At 59.1% G+C, this 14,481-nt stretch overlaps 1 non-coding gene across 1 annotated transcript; it reads right to left on the bottom strand.

Moving 5' to 3' along the window:
* Positions 1-1,663: 1,663 nt before the first annotated feature.
* On the bottom strand, positions 1,664-1,782 carry LOC131861129 (5S ribosomal RNA). The gene has a single exon (XR_009360207.1). It is a non-coding gene; the product is annotated as a 5S ribosomal RNA (ribosomal RNA).
* Positions 1,783-14,481: the final 12,699 nt, after the last annotated feature.

Below are 14,481 nucleotides of genomic sequence, written 5' to 3'. Positions count from 1 at the left end.
CTCCGAAGTGTGCTCCAAGGTGCGGCGTGCACGAAGTCGGAGCCCGGTTTGCCCCGGGTGCGCACCTCGCGTGCACCTTCGGCGGGGTTGCGCGCCCTGGTGGGCACCATGGTGCGCACCAAGGAGCGCTCCGAAGTGTGCTCCAAGGTGCGGCGTGCACGAAGTCGGAGCCCGGTTTGCCCCGGGTGCGCACCTCGCGTGCACCTTCGCCGCGGTGGGCACCATGGCGCGCACGAAGTCGGAGCCCGGTTTGCCCCGGGTGCGCACCTCGCGTGCACCTTCGCCGGGGTGGGCACCTCGGCTGGGTTGCGCGCCCTGGTGCGCACCAAGGAGCGCTCCGAAGTGTGCTCCAAGGTGCGGCGTGCACGAAGTCGGAGCCCGGTTTGCCCCGGGTGCGCACCTCGCGTGCACCTTCGCCAGGGTGGGCACCTCGGTGCGCACACCTTCTCAATGTTTTCTTGCCTTTTCTGGAAATTGGTGAAGGCAGCGCATCAAAGGTGCGCACCTCGGTGTGCTCCGAGGTGCGAACCCGAGAGCGCTCCGAGGTGCCCACGAAGTCGAAAGTCGGGTTAATTGCATTGTTTTCCCCGGGTGCGCTCCGAGGTGCGCAACATCGGCGCGCACCAAGGAGGGCTCCGAAGTGTGCTCCAAGGTGCGCACGATGGCGTGCACCTCTGGTGCGCACGATTCGGAGCTCGGTTTGACCGGGGTGCGCACACCTTGGCTGGGTTGCGCACCTTTTGTGCGCTCCAAGGTGCGCACGAAGTCGGAGCTCGGTTTGCCCCGGGTGCGCACCTTCGCCAGGGTGCGCACCTTGATGCGCACGCCTTGGCTGGGCTGCGCACCTTGGTGGGCGCCATGGTGCGCACCTTTCGTGCGCTCCAAGGTGCGCACGAAGTCGGAGCTCGGTTTGCCCCGGGTGCGCACCTTGGTGGGCGCCATGGTGCACTCCGAGGTGCCCAAGATTGGTGCGCACCAAGGAGCGCTCCGAAGTGCGCTCCAAGGTGCGCGCGAAGTCGAAAGTTGGGTTAATTGTCCGGTTTGCCTCGGGTGCGCACCTTGCGTGCACCTTCGCCAGGGTGGGCGCCTTGGTGCGCACACCTTGGCTGGGCTGCGCACACCTTGGCACCCGCGTTTCCTTCATTTTAAATTTTTTTTTTTTACAATCTCTCAAGTGGGAAATTCTATAATCTCAACTTTTTTTGCCTTTTCAGGAAACTTTTGAATGGAGCGCATCATTGGTGCGCTCCGAAGTGTGCTCCAAAGCTCTCTCCAGCTGCGTGCACCTGCCCCGGCCGCGCACCCGGCCCCGCCCAGCTTCGCTCACCTGTCCCGGGCGTCTGGTGCGGAACCTTAGAGTAAGAAACATCACCGTGCACCTTGGCCAACGTGCGCGACTCGACCGAGCGCGCACTGGCCGAGGTGCACACCGATTTCACCTGGGTGCGCGCGCAGCACCTCGGGCGCACCGGGGTGCGCGCACAACGCCCGGGTTGCACCGTGGCCTGTGTGCTCGGGGTGCCTCGGGTGCGCGCTCGGTGTCGCCCCCCGCGCGCGCGGTAGTGCGGGCAGCGCACCCCGGCCCGGCCCGGCCCCGACGAGAACGCAAACGGGCAAAAGGTTTATTCAAATAGCATTGCGACGCCCGGCGAAAAACTAAAAAAGGGTGCAACACCGGGACTTCCCGGGAGGTCACCCATCCCAGTACTACTCCGGCCCAAGCGCGCTTAACTGCGGAGTTCTGATGGGATCCGGTGCACTAATGCTGGTATGATCGCACCCGTTATGAGCTTGTCGCAGTGTGTACTTAGCAAACCGCGACCCACGTGCGAATCCACCCCGGCCACCCACCCCCGTCGAGGTGCACACCCTCCCTCGCGAAGTGCGCCCCGTTCGCCAAGTGTGAGCCCTGCCCGGGTGCGCGCACCTTGCTAGGGCGTCGGGTGTGCACCCGGCCCGGCCTACGTGCGTGCACCTGGAGGGGGCGTCGTGTGCGTGCAGTGTCCCGTCTGCAACGCGGTGCCCACACACCACCTCGGGCGCAACGACCTGCGCTCACATGTGGGCCGAGTGCACCTTGGTGCATGTTCGGGGCGCCTCGGGTGCACGCTCGATCTTGCCTCGGTGCACCAAGGCGCTCGGTTTGCCCCGGGTGCGCACTTGGTGCAAGGTGGGCACCCAAAATAGGGATCAAGCACCAAAACACAAGTTTCGGGATGCAAAATGGGACCCAAGGACCACAAATGCGTTCCAAGACCCATGATGGGTCCACGAGAACAAAAATGTGTTCTGAGACTTAATAAACAAATATTGGGTTTTAGGAGAAGAAACATGCTCTGATGCCCAAAACGAGAATCGACCCCGAAAAGGCCACAGGCCAAAAGTGGGATGCGAGACAAAAAAAAATGGGACCCGAGGACCAAAATTGGGTTCCCAGGTCGAAGACAGGGCAACCGGACAAGAAACGACCTCTAAGGCTCGAAATGAGTCCCGACGACTAAAACTTGACAAGAAGCACCCATCAGGCACCCAACTCGACACCCATGGGATGCCGACCCACCCGGGCTTCCACCTAGCACACCTTGGCACCCACCCACCCTCGCACCCAACCTCGCACCCAACTTAGCACCTTTGAACCCACATTGGCACTCACCCTGACCCTGGCACCTTGGAACCCACATTGGCACTCACCTTGACCCTGGCACCCACCTTTGCACTCACCTTGGGACCCACCCTGGCTCCCACCTCGGCACCCACCCAGACACCCACCTTGGTTCCTTGGCACCCACCTTGGATCCTTGGCACCCACCCCGACACCCACCTTGGCACGCAACTTGGCTACTTGCCACCCACCTTGGCTCCTTGACGCCCACCCCGACAACCACCCCGTGACCTACCCTGGCTAGGGTTGGTGCACACCCACCCTGGTGCCCACCTTGGCACCCACCCTATGACCCACCTTGGCACGCACCTTAGTACCCACCCCGTTACCCACCCTAGGACCCACCCCGTGACCCACCTTGGCCAGGGTGGGTGCACCCACCCTGGTGCCCACCTTGGCACCCACCCATCCTAGCACCCAGCCTGTGACCGGGCTTGGAACCCAACCTTGCACCCGCACCCGTCTTGGCCAGTGTGGGTGCGCACCCATCCTGGCACCCACGTTGTGACACACCCTTTAACCCACGCACCCTAGCACCCACGTTGGCACCCACCTTGGAACCCAACCTAGCAACTTGGCACCCACCCCGTGACCCACCTTGGCATCCACCATAGCAGTCGCCGACTTGGCACCCACCTCGGCACCCACCTTGACACTTGTGGACCCACCTTGCCACTCACCCTAGCATCGACCCATCCTAGCACCCACCCTGGCACCTTTGCACCCTAGCACTCACCCATCCTAGCACCTAACCTGTGACCCACCTTGACACTCACCCTCGCACCCACCTTGGAACCCAACCTAGCACCCACCCACCCTGACACCAACCCTAGCACCTACCCACCCTTGCACCCACCCTGTGACCCATCTTGGCACCCACCCATCCTACCACTCAACCTATCACCCACCTTCTCACCCACCTTGGCATCCACCTTAGCACCCACCCACACTGGCACCTTGGCACCCACCTCGGGCAAGGTGGGTGCACACCCACCCTGGCACCCAATTTAGAACCCACCGAGCATGTTACCCACCTTGGCACCCACATTGCAGCCCACCCTAGTACCCACCCTATGACCCACATTGGCATCCACACCCTAGCACCCAGGCACCTCGACACCCGCCTTGACACCCACCCTAGCACTGAACCTGTGACCCACCTTGGAACTCACCCTAGAACCCACCCACCCTGTGAACCACCTTGGCATCCACCTTAGCACCCACCCACCTTGGCACCCACTCTAGCACTCACCCATCCTAACACCCAACTTGTTACCCACCTTGGCACCCGCCCTCGCGTCCACCTTGAAACCCACCCTAGCACCCACCCACGCAGGAGCCCACCTTGGCACCCAACCTAACACCCACGCATCCTGGCACCCAACTTGTGACCCACCTTGGAACCCACCCTAGTACCCACCTTTGAACCCACTATATCACCAACCCACCTTGGCACCCACCCTATGACCCTCTTTGGAATCCACCCTAGCACGCACCCACCCTGGCACCCACCATGGAGCGCACCCTAGCACCCACCCACCTCGGCACGCACCTCAACACCCACCTTGGTGTGCGCACTGCGCCAACCTCTCAAAGACCCTATGTGGTGCGCTCCAAAGTGTACACCTTTGGTGCGCTCCAAGGTGCGCACCTTTGGTGCACACCGAGGTGCACACCAAAGTGTGCACCGAGGTGAGCACCAAAGTGCACTCCAGGGTGCACACCAAGGCGTGCACCTTTGGTGCGGTCAATGCAAACGAATTCGGAAGTTGGGGTCGATGTCCTAATCGCTGCTGCAGACTACACGTATGAGAATCGGACAAATAGCTTTATATAGGGGAGGTGTTGCGTTTGATGGGTCGACTCCCCTGGTTGTGTGCACTGCACCAACTTCAAAGACCCTGTCTTGTTTAAGAAGTCAAAAGTTGGGGTGGATGTCCTAATCATTGCTGCAGTCTACGCATGTATGAGAATCAGACAAATAGCTTATATAGGGGAGGTGTTGCATTCGGTGGGTTGACTCCCCTGGTTGTGCGCACTGCGCCAACCTCAAAGACCCCGCATAGCAGAAGAAGTCGGAAGTCGGATTTTGGTGAGCACCAAGGCGTGCACCTTTGGTGCGGTCAACGCAGACGAATTCAGAAGTTGGGGTGGATGTCCTAATCGTTGTTGCAGGCTACACATGTATGAGAATCAGACAAATAGCTTATATAGGGGAGGTGTTGGGTTTGATGGGTCAACTCCCTTGGTTGTGCGCATTACGCCAACCTCAAAGACCTTGTTTTCGTTAAGAAGTCAAAAGTTGGGGTCAATGTCCTAATGGCTCCTGCAGGCTACACATGTATGAGAATCGGACAAATAGCTTATATAGGGGAGGTGTTGGGTTTGATGGGTCGACTCCCCTGGTTGTGCGCATTACGTCAACCTCAAAGACCTTGTTTTCGTTAAGAAGTCAAAAGTTGGGGTCGATGTCCTAATTGCTCCTGTAGACTACACATGTATGAGAATCAGACAAATAGCTTATATAGGGGAGGTGTTGGGTTTGATGGGTTGACTCCCCTAGTTGTTCGCATTACACCAACCTCAAAGACCTTGTTTTCGTTTAGAAGCCGAAAGTTGGGGTCGATGTCCTAATTGCTCCTGCAGGCTACGCATGTATGAGAATCAGACAAATAGCTTATATAGGGGAGGTGTTGGGTTTGATGGGTCGACTCCCCTGGTTGTGCGCATTGCGCCAACCTCAAAGACCCTGCATTGCGGATGAAGTCGAAAGTCAGAGTTTGGTGTGCTACAAGGTGTGGTCGAAGGTGCTCACCTAGGTGTGCACCTTTGGAGCACAGGAAAAGTGCCCTCCAAAAGTGCGCACCTTTGGAGTGCACAAAAGTGCCCTCCAAAAGTGCGCACCTTTGGAGCGCAGAAAAGTGCCCTCCAAAAAGTGCCCTCCAAAAGTGCGCACCTTTGGAGCGCAGAAAAGTGCCCTCCAAAAAGTGCCCTCCAAAAGTGCGCACCTTTGGAGCGCAGAAAAGTGCCCTCCAAAAAGTGCCCTCCAAAAGTGCGCACCTTTGGAGCGCAGAAAAGTGCCCTCCAAAAAGTGCCCTCCAAAAGTGCGCACCTTTGGAGCGCAGAAAAGTGCCCTCCAAAAAGTGCCCTCCAAAAGTGCGCACCTTTGGAGCGCAGAAAAGTGCCCTCCAAAAAGTGCCCTCCAAAAGTGCGCACCTTTGGAGCGCAGAAAAGTGCCCTCCAAAAAGTGCCCTCCAAAAGTGCGCACCTTTGGAGCGCAGAAAAGTGCCCTCCAAAAAGTGCCCTCCAAAAGTGCGCACCTTTGGAGCGCAGAAAAGTGCCCTCCAAAAAGTGCCCTCCAAAAGTGCGCACCTTTGGAGCGCAGAAAAGTGCCCTCCAAAAAGTGCCCTCCAAAAGTGCGCACCTTTGGAGCGCAGAAAAGTGCCCTCCAAAAGTGCGCACTTTTGGTGCGCACCAAGGCGCTGGTTCGGTCGTTGCAGGCGAGTTCGGAAGTTGGGGTCGATGTCCTGAGCGGAGGTGCAAACTACACAGGTGTCGGAATCGGACAAATAGCTTATATAGGGGAGGTGTATGCTTCGATGGGTCGACTCCCCAGGTTGAGCGCACCGCGCCAACCTCAAAGACCCTACGGTATGGATGAAGTCGGAAGTTGGGTCCGATGACCGATTCGATTAGTAGGTATGCTCATGAGGTCGGAATTTGGGTCCGATGACCTGCCATGTGCAGGAAGGCGAATGTTGACACTGTGCGTTGCAAGGTGCACACCAAGGCGCTGGTGCGGTCTTTTTAGTCGAGTTCGGAAGTTGGGGTCGATGTCCTGATCGGAGGTGCAAGCTACACAGGTGTGGGAATCGGACAAATAGCTTATATAGGGGAGGTGTATGCTTCGTTGGGTCGACTCCCCGGGTTGAGCGCACCGCGCCAACCTCAAAGACCCTACGGTATGGATGAAGTCGGAAGTTGGGTCCGATGACCGATTCGATATGTAGGCATACTCGCGAGGTCGGAATTTGGGTCCGATGACCTGCCACGTGCAGGAAGGCGAATGTTGGCACTGTGCGTTGCAAGGTGCGCACCAAGGCGCTGGTTCGGTCGTTGGAGGCGAGTTCGGAAGTTGGGGTCGATGTCTTGATCGGAGGTGCAAACTACACAGGTGTGGGAATCGGACAAATAGCTTATATAGGGGAGGTGTATGCTTCGTTGGGTCGACTCCCCGGGTTGAGCGCACCGCGCCAACCTCAAAGACCCTACGGTATGGATGAAGTCGGAAGTTGGGTCCGATGACCGATTCGATATGTAGGCATACTCGCGAGGTCGGAATTTGGGTCCGATGACCTGCCATGTGCAGGAAGGCGAATGTTGGGACTGTGCGTCGCAAGGTGCGCACCAAGGCGCTGGTGCCGTCGTTGCAGTCGAGTTCGGAAGTTGGGGTCGATGTCCTGGTCAGAGGTGCAAACTACACAGGTGTGGGAATCGGACAAATAGCTTATATAGGGGAGGTGTATGCTTCGATGGGTCGACTCCCTGGGTTGAGCGCACCGCGCCAACCTCAAAGACCCTACAGTATGGATGAAGTCGGAAGTTGGGTCCGATGACCGATTCGATACGTAGGCATATTGGCGAGGTCTGAATTTGTGTCCGATGACCTGCCATGCGCAGGAAGGCGGAATTTGGGTCCGATGACCGAGTTGATGGCGTGCCATGCGCAGAAAGGCGGAATTTGGGTCCGATGACCGAGTTGATGTTGATGGCCCGCCATGCACAGGAAGGCGGAATTTGGGTCCGATGACCGATTTGAAGGCGTGCCATACGCAAAAAGGCGGAGTTTGGGTCCGATGACCGAGTTGATATTGATGGCCCGCCATGCGCAGGAAGGCGGAATTTGGGTCCGATGACCTGACATACGCATGGAGTCCGACTCGGGGGCCGATGTTCGATTCGATGACTTGCATTGTGGGTAAAGTCGGAAGTTGTGGTCTTTGACCCGATTCGATGACCAGACTTCGGCTGCTTGAGAATCGGACAAATAACTTATATAGGGGAGGTAGTGTTCTCGAGCATCCTCCCCCCGTGCCCGTTTATGTCGATTGATGCTGGTGCTCGACTGGTTGGAGCGCTCGGATGCAAAAATCTTGCACCAGGATTTATCGATTGTGATGGACACGGCAAGTCTCCTGATTGCTATGCAGGAGCTCATCGTGAATCTCTATGCGGCCTTGGTATGGACTCGACCTGCGGAATGGTTCGGCAATGGTAGTCGCTCCAACACGTCCTTGCAATGGCCACAGAGGTGATTCGACTAGAGCTCCAGTCTAGCTTTTGGGTTGCTTGGCGGACTGGTATAGCCGCGATCGAGTTCCGGCCATGAACGTTTTAGATAGCTCTTGGGCTTTCTGGGACGGAAGTCGGAAGTTTGGGCTGTTGTCCGATTTGATGACCATTCTTCGGATGTGTGAGAATCGGACAAATAACTTATATAGGGGACTGTGTTGTCTCACGCAGCCCCCTCCGTGCCCCTCTATCTCGACCGATGTTGGTGCTTGAAAGGGTTGGGATCGCTCGGATTTATAAACGTGCACCACCATTTGTCGAGTGTGAGGGACGCGGCAGGTCTCCTAAATGCTATGCGGGCGCTCTCTGAGAATCTCTATCCGGCCTCGACACAGACTAGTCTTGCTGAATGGTTTGGCACTGGTAGTCGATCCAACACGTCGTTGTTGTGGCCGCCTAGGCGATTCGATTCGAGCCCCCGTCTAGCTTTTGGGTTGCTTGGCGGATTTTGCCCTATCCGCAAGTGAGCTCGGTCCCTAAACGTTCGAGAAACCCGATTGCTATGCGCCGACTCTCTTTCTTGCGAGCCTCCATCTAGCTTTTGGGTCTCTACGGAACGGAAGTCGGAATCTGGGACCGTTGTTTGATTCGACGAGGCAGACTACGGTTGTGCGAGAATCGGACAAATAACTTATATAGGGGAGGTGTTGACTGGAGCATTCTCCCCCGTGCCCCTCTAACTCGACCAATGCTGGCGCTCGAACGGTGGTAGCGCTCGGATTTTCATTGAGCGCCAGCATTGGTCGATTTAGAGGGGCATGCGAGATTCCCGAATGCTATGCGAGGGCTCTAACGGAAATGTCTATTGGTTTCGGTATGGATGCAATTGCGAGTGGTTCGGCAAAGGTAGTCGTTCCGATGCGTCCATGTCGTGGCCAAATCGATAATTCGATTTGAGCCCTCGTATAGCATTTGGGTCTCTCGATGTGATTCCGCATTCCAGTCCCTTTGGGCACTGCTTGAGCTGCATCCCAGGGGGTTCCCTTCCCAATAATCTGCCTCGCAACCCGATTGCTATGCGGTGAGGCTCCTCGGCCGCCTCGGAACTATCTGTGTATCAGACGCATCGCGGGATAAGGGGTTGGCAACGGTAGTCGCCCCAAGCGCGTCCGATGCTTGGACCATTCCGAGGCGGCCCTGAAGCCTCTTCCGTCTAGCCGTTGGGTCCTTCTCGCCGCATCCCTCGCCTCGCACCCCGATTGCTATGCGGTGAGGCTCCTCGGCCGCCTCGGAACTATCTGTGTATCGGACGCGTCGCGGGATAAGGGGTTGTCACTGGTAGTCGCCCCAAGCGCGTCCGATGCTTGGACCATTCCGAGGCGGCCCTGAAGCCTCTTCCGTCTAGCCGTTGGGTCCTTCTCGCCGCATCCCTCGCCTCGCACCCCGATTGCTATGCGGTGAGGCTCCTCGGCCGCCTCGGAACTATCTGTGTATCGGACGCGTCGCGGGATAAGGGGTTGTCATTGGTAGTCGCCCCAAGCGCGTCCGATGCTTGGACCATTCCGAGGCGGCCCTGAAGCCTCTTCCGTCTAGCCGTTGGGTCCTTCTCGCCGCATCCCTCGCCTCGCACCCCGATTGCTATGCGGTGAGGCTCCTCGGCCGCCTCGGAACTATCTGTGTATCGGACGCGTCGCGGGATAAGGGGTTGTCATTGGTAGTCGCCCCAAGCGCGTCCGATGCTTGTACCATTCCGAGGCGGCCCTGAAGCCTCTTCCGTCTAGCCGTTGGGTCCTTCTCGCCGCATCCCTCGCCTCGCACCCCGATTGCTATGCGGTGAGGCTCCTCGGCCGCCTCGGAACTATCTGTGTATCGGACGCGTCGCGGGATAAGGGGTTGTCACTGGTAGTCGCCCCAAGCGCGTCCGATGCTTGGACCATTCCGAGGCGGCCCTGAAGCCTCTTCCGTCTAGCCGTTGGGTCCTTCTCGCCGCATCCCTCGCCTCGCACCCCGATTGCTATGCGGTGAGGCTCCTCGGCCGCCTCGGAACTATCTGTGTATCGGACGCGTCGCGGGATAAGGGGTTGTCACTGGTAGTCGCCCCAAGCGCGTTCGATGCTTGGACCATTCCGAGGCGGCCCTGAAGCCTCTTCCGTCTAGCCGTTGGGTCCTTCTCGCCGCATCCCTCGCCTCGCACCCCGATTGCTATGCGGTGAGGCTCCTCGGCCGCCTTGGAACTATCTGTGTATCGGACGCGTCGCGGGATAAGGGGTTGTCACTGGTAGTCGCCCCAAGCGCGTCCGATGCTTGGACCATTCCGAGGCGGACCCGAAGCCTCTTCCGTCTAGCCGTTGGGTCCTTCTCGCCGCATCCTTCGCCTCGCACCCCGATTGCTATGCGGTGAGGCTCCTCGGCCGCCTCGGAACTATCTGTGTATCGGACGCGTCGCGGGATAAGGGGTTGTCACTGGTAGTCGCCCCAAGCGCGTCCGATGCTTGGACCATTCCGAGGCGGACCCGAAGCCTCTTCCGTCTAGCCGTTGGGTCCTTCTCGCCGCATCCCTCGCCTCGCACCCCGATTGCTATGCGGTGAGGCTCCTCGGCCGCCTTGGAACTATCTGTGTATCGGACGCGTCGCGGGATAAGGGGTTGTCACTGGTAGTCGCCCCAAGCGCGTCCGATGCTTGGACCATTCTGAGGCGGACCCGAAGCCTCTTCCGTCTAGCCGTTGGGTCCTTCTCGCCGCATCCCTCGCCTCGCACCCCGATTGCTATGCGGTGAGGCTCCTCGGCCGCCTTGGAACTATCTGTGTATCGGACGCGTCGCGGGATAAGGGGTTGTCACTGGTAGTCGCCCCAAGCGCGTCCGATGCTTGGACCATTCCGAGGCGGACCCGAAGCCTCTTCCGTCTAGCCGTTGGGTCCTTCTCGCCGCATCCCTCGCCTCGCACCCCGATTGCTATGCGGTGAGGCTCCTCGGCCGCCTTGGAACTATCTGTGTATCGGACGCGTCGCGGGATAAGGGGTTGTCACTGGTAGTCGCCCCAAGCGCGTCCGATGCTTGGACCATTCCGAGGCGGCCCCGAAGCCTCTTCCGTCTAGCCGTTGGGTCCTTCTCGCCGCATCCCTCGCCTCGCACCCCGATTGCTATGCGGTGAGGCTCCTCGGCCGCCTTGGAACTATCTGTGTATCGGACGCGTCGCGGGATAAGGGGTTGTCACTGGTAGTCGCCCCAAGCGCGTCCGATGCTTGGACCATTCCGAGGCGGCCCCGAAGCCTCTTCCGTGTAGCCGTTGGGTCCTTCTCGCCGCATCCCTCGCCTCGCACCCCGATTGCTATGCGGTGAGGCTCCTCGGCCGCCTTGGAACTATCTGTGTATCGGACGCGTCGCGGGATAAGGGGTTGTCACTGGTAGTCGCCCCAAGCGCGTCCGATGCTTGGACCATTCCGAGGCGGACCTGAAGCCTCTTCCCTCTAGCCGTTGGGGCTTTCTCGCCGCATCCCTCGCCTCGCACCCTGATTGCTATGCTGTGAGGCTCCTCGGCCGCCTTGGAACTATCTGTGTATCGGACGCATCGCGGGATAAGGGGTTGGCAGTGGTAGTCGCCCCAAGCGCATCCGATGCTTGGACCATTCCGAGGCGGCCCTGCAGCCTCTTCCGTCTAGCCGTTGGGGCCATCTCGCCGCATCCCCCACCTCGCACCACGATTGCTATGCGGTGAGGCTCCTTGGCCGCCTCGGAACTATCTGTGTATCGGACGCATCGCGGGATAAGGGGTTGTCACTGGTAGTCGCCCCAAGCGCGTCCGATGCTTGGACTATTCCGAGGCGGCCCTGCAGCCTCTTCCGTCTAGCCGTTGGGGCCATCTCGCTGCATCCCCCACCTCCTCGGCCGCCTCGGAACTATCTGTGTATCGGACGCATCGCGGGATAAGGGGTTGGCAGTGGTAGTCGCCCCAAGCGCGTCCGATGCTTGGACTATTCCGAGGCAGCCCTGCAGCCTCTTCCGTCTAGCCTTTGGGGCCATCTCGCCGCATCCCTCGCCTCGCACCCCGATTGCTATGCGGTGAGGCTCCTCGGCCGCCTGGGAACTATCTTCGTATCGGACGCATCGCGGGATAAGGGGTTGTCACTGGTAGTCGCCCCAAGCGCGTCCGATGCTTGGACTATTCCGAGGCGGCCCTGTGGCCTCTTCCGTCTAGCCGTTGGGGCCATCTCGCCGCATCCCCCACCTCGCACCCCGATTGCTATGCGGTGAGGCTCTTCGGCCGCCTTGGAACTATCTTCGTATCGGACGCATCGCGGGATAAGGGGTTGTCACTGGTAGTGGCCCCAAGCGCGTCCGATGCTTGGACTATTCCGAGGCGGCCCTGCAGCCTCTTCCGTCTAGCCGTTGGGGCCATCTCGCCGCATCCCCCACCTCGCACCCCGATTGCTATGCGGTGAGGCTCCTCGGCCGCCTTGGAACTATCTTCGTATCGGACGCATCGCGGGATAAGGGGTTGTCACTGGTAGTCGCCCCAAGCGCGTCCGATGCTTGGACTATTCCGACGCGGCCCTGTGGCCTCTTCCGTCTAGCCGTTGGGGCCATCTCGCCGCATCCCCCACCTCGCACCCCGATTGCTATGCGGTGAGGCTCCTCGGCCGCCTTGGAACCATCTTCGTATCGGACGCATCGCGGGATAGGGGGCTGTCACTGGTAGTCGCCCCAAGCGTGTCCGATGCTTGGACCATTCCTAGGCGGCCCTGAAGCCTCTTCCGTCTAGCCGTTGGGGCCTTCCCGCCCCATCCCTCGCCTCGCACCCCCGATTGCTATGCGGTGAGGCTCCTCGGCCGCCTTGGAACCATCTGTGTATCGGACGCATCGCGGGATAAGGGGTTGGCACTGGCAGTCGCCCCAAGCGCGTCCGATGCTTGGACCATTCCGAGGTGGCCCTGAAGCCTCTTCCGTCTAGCCGTTGGGGCCTTCCCGCCCCATCCCTCGCCTCGCACCCCGATTGATATGCGGTGAGGCTCCTCGGCCGCCTTGGAACTATCTGTGTATCGGACGCATCGCGGGATAAGGGGTTGGCACTGGTAGTCGTCCCAATCGCATCCGATGCTTGGACCATTCCGAGGCGGCCCTGCAGCCTCTTCCGTTTAGCCGTCGGGGCCTTCCCGCCGCATCCCTCGCCTCGCATCCCGATTCCTATGCGGTGAGTCTTCTCGGCCGCCGCGGAACTATACCTGTTATTGCTACTGCATCCTTCGGCTGGTAACCTCCTCTGCCGCCTTGGAACGTTCTCTTTGTCGGACGCGTCGCGGGATAAGGGGTTGGCACTGGTAGTCGCCCCAAGCGCGCCCGATGCATAGACCGCTCCGAGTCGACCTTGCTTTCAGCCTCTCACATGCATAGACCTCTCTGAGTCGACCCTGCAGCCTCTCACGTTTAGCCTTTGGAATCTCGCCTCACAACATGATTGCTATCCTTGATGCATCCCTTGCCTCGAGCCCTGATTGCTTTCTTGGCTGCATCCCTCCTCTCCTCACAGCCCGGTTGTCATCACTGCTTCATCCGTCGCTTCATGCATTCTGGCTGCTGGGCCCTTCCCACCGCACACCTCGATTGCTATCTCTTCTGCATCACACACCCCGATTGCTATCTCTGCTACATCCCTCGGCTCTCACTTCTGCATCCTTCGCCTCACACCTCGATTGCTATCAATGCTGCATCCGTAACCTCACACCCCGATTGCTATGCGGGGAGGCTCCTTGGCCGCCTTGGAAATTTCTGTGTGTCGGACGCACCGCGGGATAAGGGGTTGGCACTGGTAGTCGCCCCAAGTGCGCCCGATTCTTAGACCGCTTCGAGGTGACCTCGTAGCCTCTTTCGTCCAGGCTTCCTGCCTTCAACGCCCTTTTTACACCTCGATTGCTATGCGCGGGCTCGTTGGCGTCTATCACCTCTCTGCGAAGAGTGGCACGATGATTGTTGGGGTAAATCGTAGCAGTCCGATCTCTGGCCTTGGGCCATTGTGAGGGCTGATCGATTTCCTGTGCGCATCTCGTGTTCGCCCAGTAACAGACTCGACGACTTGTAATCGGTCTTGTTCCCGATTGTTCCTGGAGGTAGTCTTCGGAACTCTTGGATTTGACCTGTCACTCGAACTGTCCTCTTCCGAGGATGCTTGTGTGTGTGTGCTTGTGCCATTTCCTTGGCGGTATTAACGAGATATTAAAGAGCGGAGTGAGCGCCTCGCCCAGCTATGTTTGGGGCTCTCACTCCCTTACCCGGTGTGCGACCGCTTTGCACGTAGGTTGCGGAGCATCGCGACTCTTTCGATGTTTGGCGGTTGTCTTCCGGTGATGCGTTGGTCCCGAAGTGCACGTTACTAGCATTTCTGCCATTGTTCTCGATCTTTGGCACGTTCCTTCGTTGCAATTGGATATATATCTCCGTTTATACGCGCAGGCTTCTCCCGCCTATTCAGCGCTGTCCCACTCTCAGCACTCTCGTGGTCTCCTTGGCTTCTCTCTCCCGTGAGCGAGCTCT

The sequence above is a fragment of the Cryptomeria japonica genome, unplaced genomic scaffold, assembly GCF_030272615.1.
Source record: "Cryptomeria japonica unplaced genomic scaffold, Sugi_1.0 HiC_scaffold_24, whole genome shotgun sequence".
In the NCBI taxonomy this organism is placed as follows: Eukaryota; Viridiplantae; Streptophyta; class Pinopsida; order Cupressales; family Cupressaceae; genus Cryptomeria; species Cryptomeria japonica.
Note: the sequence above shows the minus strand (reverse complement) of the source record. Positions and strands in the feature narration are given on the sequence as shown.